Source organism: Felis catus, chromosome C1 (assembly GCF_018350175.1).
Source record: "Felis catus isolate Fca126 chromosome C1, F.catus_Fca126_mat1.0, whole genome shotgun sequence".
In the NCBI taxonomy this organism is placed as follows: domain Eukaryota; kingdom Metazoa; phylum Chordata; class Mammalia; order Carnivora; family Felidae; genus Felis; species Felis catus.
In genome coordinates this window covers 115,742,555-115,748,554 of record NC_058375.1, presented here as the reverse complement: position 1 = coordinate 115,748,554, position 6,000 = coordinate 115,742,555, and positions in this window count along the sequence as shown.

Genomic DNA, 6,000 nt, shown 5'->3' with positions numbered 1-6,000 from the left:
GAAGAATGGGAACACTGAGTATCTATTTAGAAGAGCCAACACACACCTGATAGAAGTTCCAGAAGGAAAGGATGAGACAATATTCAAAGCAGAGAGACAATATTCAAAATGGTACATTTTCTAGAATTGACAGACAGGTACCTAACAGATGGAAAATACATTCCGAGTAGTAAACAAGATTAAAAAAAATGTCCCTCACTTAGACACATCGTGGGAAAACTGATGAACGTTGAAAATGACAAAAGACGTTAAAGATAAAAACCAAGGTTGCAGCAAGGGAAAAGAGCCAGATGGACGGAAGTTGCCTGGGAAGCACTCTTTCTGCCTGTGCTGGTGCGGCCATACCAGATGTTAGATGTTCAAGTATTTCCTAACCAGCCTGAGCCTCAGATTATCCTGACCACTGTCCTTTAACTTCTTTAGGACACACTGGATCTCCCCAACGTACAAGAGTTAAGAGAGCCCCCCTACTCCGGCACAGTAGCATGAATCTCGCGTGTTGTGGCTGCTGTCCATTCTGACTTATCATGACCTGGGCGCACATTGCCTGGAAATATTAAAGACACATGGCATGGAAATATTAAAATATTACCTGAAGAGATGTAAACTATCACGACCGATAGATGTCGAGTCAGTGTTCAAGCAAACTGGTTTCAAATATTGACAAATCTCAACTTACTGAAAACAAATTGAAAAAACACTTCGTTGGGAATATAAGTGGATCCAAATATGACAAGCAGGAAAAAAAAAGATGAGCAAAGAATGTGGTGAAATTTACTCCAAGTGGTAAAAAAAATCAACATCAACACAGCCACTTAAGAAAATTAAAAAAAAAAATGGAAATAGAGTTCTAGGCAAAAATAACAAGGGAAGATTGTATGGGAGAAGAGCAAAGAAATTATAATAGTATTTAAAACCGGCTATGCCCCCACTTCCTTTAGGAGAAAAATCAATATTTAATGAATTTAGGCACAATTAGAGACTGTGCAGCTTTATCTGTATTTATTTATCCTTCATGCTTTGGTGAAAGGCCCATGAATATCTTTTGTTCAGGTTTCTTATGGTAGTTACCATATAGTTTAGACATTTCTCCATATAGAAATACACTTCTCTCTTTTTCTAATTGTGCAGTTATATCTGGGGTAGAAAGTATGGCTTAGGATAGAGGACTGGGGGCATTTTGGATGGCGGATGCATATGTATTTTTATATTTTCCTGGCACATCCTTGATTTTTTAATATACAAAAATGTAAATACTCAGTGGAATGAAGAATGTAAGTCTGAAAGTCTGAGGGATCGATTCGCAACTTTGCCTCTCTGCTAAATTACTTGGGGCCATCCATTCATCTCAGAAGTACTCAAGGTACTCACTCCTAAAAACACATTCTAAAACAATTTCTTAAGATCCCTTCTGCTCTGACAGCTTAGAGTCTGACATATGACTTACAATTTCACTCCGTTTCAGGGGCAGTGCCTCTGGCCAGGCTATTCTAGTCAGCTGTCCGTTAGACCAGATAATCTCTAAGAAACTGCAACAAAGTGATTTCAGTTTAACATGCCCAACTTATCCTATATCTTTCACTAGCCTTGGGTAACCTTAAGTACAGGCTTACATGCATCAGGTTGAGGTTCAGAAGAGGGAGATGTGGATGAAAGGAAATGATACCTGTAGTGGAGGGGAGGAGCCTTCACTTTGCATAGTTTCCAGGAGGGGACAACGAAATGCCAACAGGGTCAAAAAACCATAAATGTCAAACCTGTGGGTGGAGTGAGCATTATTGATGTTGGTTCATGCTTTGGCTTAAGAGGAACTCTGAGGCTGTCTGCCCAAGTGGAAGGAATTTCAAATGTGGATAGTCCTGGATTCCCATTGTCTGTATTACGCAACTTCTAGACGTGTGGCTCCGAGTACATAACTTAACGTCTTTGAGCCTCTACATTCAACCTCTGAGAGTTACCAAGAGAAAAAATACCATGAGATGATGCAGATAAAACATCTAATATACCTCTTGGCACATAGACTATCATTAATAAATAGTAGCTAATATTATTTTAACTATGCCCCCACTTAAATCACTAGCATAATTTATTAGTAAAATAATAATAGATAATTTATAATGTTTTATACATACATTCATAAGAATTAACTCACTATATATTCACAATGTAGATGAATATGTAGTATTCTTGAAACAGAGCCAGGTTACTGCTCTGTTTTATCAACAGCAAGAGGTTTCTACAGACTTAATTCAGTATAAATCATGTACATAGTTCTTGAGTATTTTGCATAAAGGATCTCGAAGCAATCAGCTTTGGAGTGTGCATAGTTCATAGCTCTCCTCATAATATGTGCAAAGTAATCAGAAAATCCATATTATTTTCTTTCACTAACAATGTAGATTTGGGATCATTGTATAAATAACTCTTTAATAATATTCAATAAAACAAATAATAAAAATATGCTTTATGCAAGGACCATTAAACCTTACAAATTAATAATAACACCTTGCTTTTTAATAGGGTTATAAACTTTTCAAAGTATTTTTAGACCTTTTTGTTTTCACTAGGTAATGGGAATTCAAACCAACATGTCATAAAAGGAAGATAAACTCATGAGAGATGGTCTATTTTTATTAAAAGACTATACAAAAGATAGATTTGCAAGTTTCCTTCTTCAGTTGTACCTTATGATCTCTATAATTTCTAAGAAAGTGGGGTGATGTATTTGTAGATCTTGACTGTAGAGTTGACCAAACTTGAGTCTTATGTAACCTTGAGCAAACGATTAAGTTCCTTGAGCTATAGTTTCCCATTTGTTAGAAGGTGGAGAGTAATATCCATTCTTCAAGTGTTAAAAAGATGAAATTACTTCTCTAGTATATCATAAATGTTGAATACATGGTGACTTCTTATTTTATTTTAACCTCTTGTTGTCTTATTATATTGGGGTTCTGAAATATACACGTCTCGGGGAGAAGTTTCCTGTGACCTGTGGGAGCAGCTTGGATTGTGGCAGAGGGGTTCCCAGTGAGACACCACGGGTGTCTGTCTCTTGAAAATGCAATAAGTTAGTCTTACGGTAGAAGATGATTCATGGGACAATCTTCAAAAGGAGTTCTTACCTGATGTCAGTTATCTGTGGGAAAGTAAGTAAAAGTCACACTTATGGTTAGGGTAAAATGTGACATGCAAAAAAAAAAAAAAAAAAAAAAAAAAAAGGATGTCCCATCTCCAGTGTCTAGAGTAGCAGTGACAGTGTGGTCCTCACTGGAGGGATTCTGCCCAGCAGAGCATTGCCAGATTCACCAGCTAGAGAGGTTGGGTGATGGGGGCAGTGCCCACAGGCTGAGGTGGGAATACTGAAGGATCTTCTGAGCGCTGCGACACTGTTTCTTCCAACGACCTCAGAAAAAGGCGAGGACACTTTTGAGGGCGAAGCTAGTTTCTTTTTTTCTTCTTCTTCTTTTTTTAATTTTTCAATGTTTATTTTTGACAGACAGAGACAGAGCGTGAGTGGGGGAGGGGCAGAGAGAGAGGGAGACACAGAATCTGAAGCAGGCTCCAGGCTCCGAGCTGCCAGCGCAGAGCCCAGCATGGGGTTGGAATTCACAAACCGCGAGTTCATGACCTGAGCCGAAGCCAGACGCTTAACCCACTGAGCCACCCAGGTCCCCAGGACGCTAGTTTCTGACAATAGCATCATAGACTTGTACCAATCTGGCTGAGTCACAGATGTCAGATGACTGGCAAAATATTTAGCAAGCGGGATGCTCCTTGTAGCATTTTCTTCCTCTTCTTTTTATAGCGGTGTTTTCACCCAAATAAGAAAGTAAATAGATTGGTCATCTCTGCTTTGAATCCTGTAGTCAGCTACAAGCTCTGCTTTGGATGCTATTCTACCAGATTGAAGACATGATTTGGCAAAAGTTCCAGTAGCTCAGCCATAGAGAATGAATTATCCAGGATGGAGAAATGAGAAATGATGATGCTGTGGTTTTCGGGGCTTTGCTGACTGTCCATTGTTCTACAGGAACCGCCCCCCCCCAAAAAAAAAGGTCTCTATTTTGGCATCCAAAGACCTGTCATAGTGTCTTAAAAAGAGAAAGCTCACTTCCACCTGAATCACAAGACTTACTCAAAGCAACTCCCTTTGCCCTCAAATAAGTATTTTTTTCCTCCCCAAATGAAAATGCACAGGAATAAAAAGACAAAACCCCACAAAAATTAGCAAACACCCCAGGACGTGTTTTCAATGTGGCCATAAAAGATGTGAGGCAAGACAACCCAGGTGGTATTTTCCATCTGACTAGCTTGTATTTTAGTGCTTGGCACTGGTGTGGCTGCTCCCATAACAAACAACGATGCGGTGATTAAAAATTAAATGTTCTGTTTTGTCTCGAGAGCTGTTGTTCTGGGCGTTGCATTGAAAAGCATTCATCCGAAAGGAGAGCCAGGGTTCTGTTCGTGGTGGAGGGCAATGGCGGATTTCCATTTGCTCTGTGCATGTCACTGGAGAGGCTCTAAACTGAGAAGAGCTCACGGTCCACTCATGGGGTTGATGTACGCAATTTCCGCATGAGTTGTCTTTGTAAATGGGACTCAAAATTATCCTCTATACTCATCCAGCGGCCTTTACTCATCTCCATCAAGTAGACATGAACCCTTGGGCCTGAAAGTATCTTCTAGGTGTTTGATTTTGCTAGGAAACTTTGAAGTGCTTTTGTAGGTCCAGAGTTTGTAAAACCAAGATGATTTTCTTTTATTGACCAAGCAAATGATATTCTGAGAAACGATTCCTGTGTATTACATCTTGTATGATATAGATTCTAGGGAAAATCATGAGATTTGCAGTCAGATATAACAGTTCTCACTCCCTCTCTGTTCTTTACTGGTTCAGTAATGCAGGGCACTTTTTTTTTTAATTCCAAACTTAAGTTTCCTCTTACCCAAAATGGAGACGAAAATATTTTCCTGAGTTCTGCTTCTAGAGAATACGGCACACCGACCTCATAGTTGAGATACTTGATACAAAGGGCAAAAAGGTGAGAGAAACTAATGTAAAATCTGTGAGAAAAAATCGTGCAGACAGAAGGTGATGGAGACTCATTGAGAGGGAAGGGAGCAGCTTTGAGTAAAAAAGATCATGATGGATGTTCAGAGAGTGTGCTGGCAAACCCTCACTGTGACTTTTTGTCCCCAGCATTTCCCAGAATAGACTGTTGCCCGACCTGTGACCCAACCTGGTCGGTCAAGAATAGCAACACTGTCCACACGCTGTTCTGAGGTGGGAAGGGTTATCCACGGAGGAGCCTTTGAGAATGGCTGGCAGAAAGGAAATCTCAATGAATATGAGTAGGAGAGCTGGCAAATGAGATATCCCTCACCTCCTCATATCACACATAACTCCAAGGGCTAGGTGATTAAGCGACAAAGCACAGATCAAGGTAGAGGGACAGGCAAGTCCCCTGAGGAACAGGGCTATGGAAGGCAGAAGTAGCGAACAGGTAGTGGGATGTGTCCTTTTACCACTAAAGACACATGCCCCCCTGGCCAGGCCTGTCCCAGACTCCAGGTATGGTATATATTACAGCCCAGGGTTTTGCTTCTTCTCCTAGTGAATATAGCAACTGCTAGTATAGTCAAAAGACTCAAAAAATTATGGGATCACAGGGGAAAATAATGAGACACCTAAGGAACACAGACCCTGAAAAGAAGGTTAATAAGCTAAGTAACCTCGTGCTGATGACCCACTGAAAATGAGAATTTAAAGTGAGAATCTAACTAGAGGGGGTAATATTGATAATGAGAAAAAAGGAAGCCCAATTGTTACATTTAAAAGAATCAAATTAAAACACCGAGTAAGAAAATGCCTAGAGTTGGGGCACCTGGGTGGCTCAGTTGGTTAAGCGTCTGACTTCGGCTCATGTCATGGTCTCACAGTTGATGGGTTCAAGCCCCATGTCAGGCTCTGTGTTGACAGCTCAGATCCTGGAGCATGCT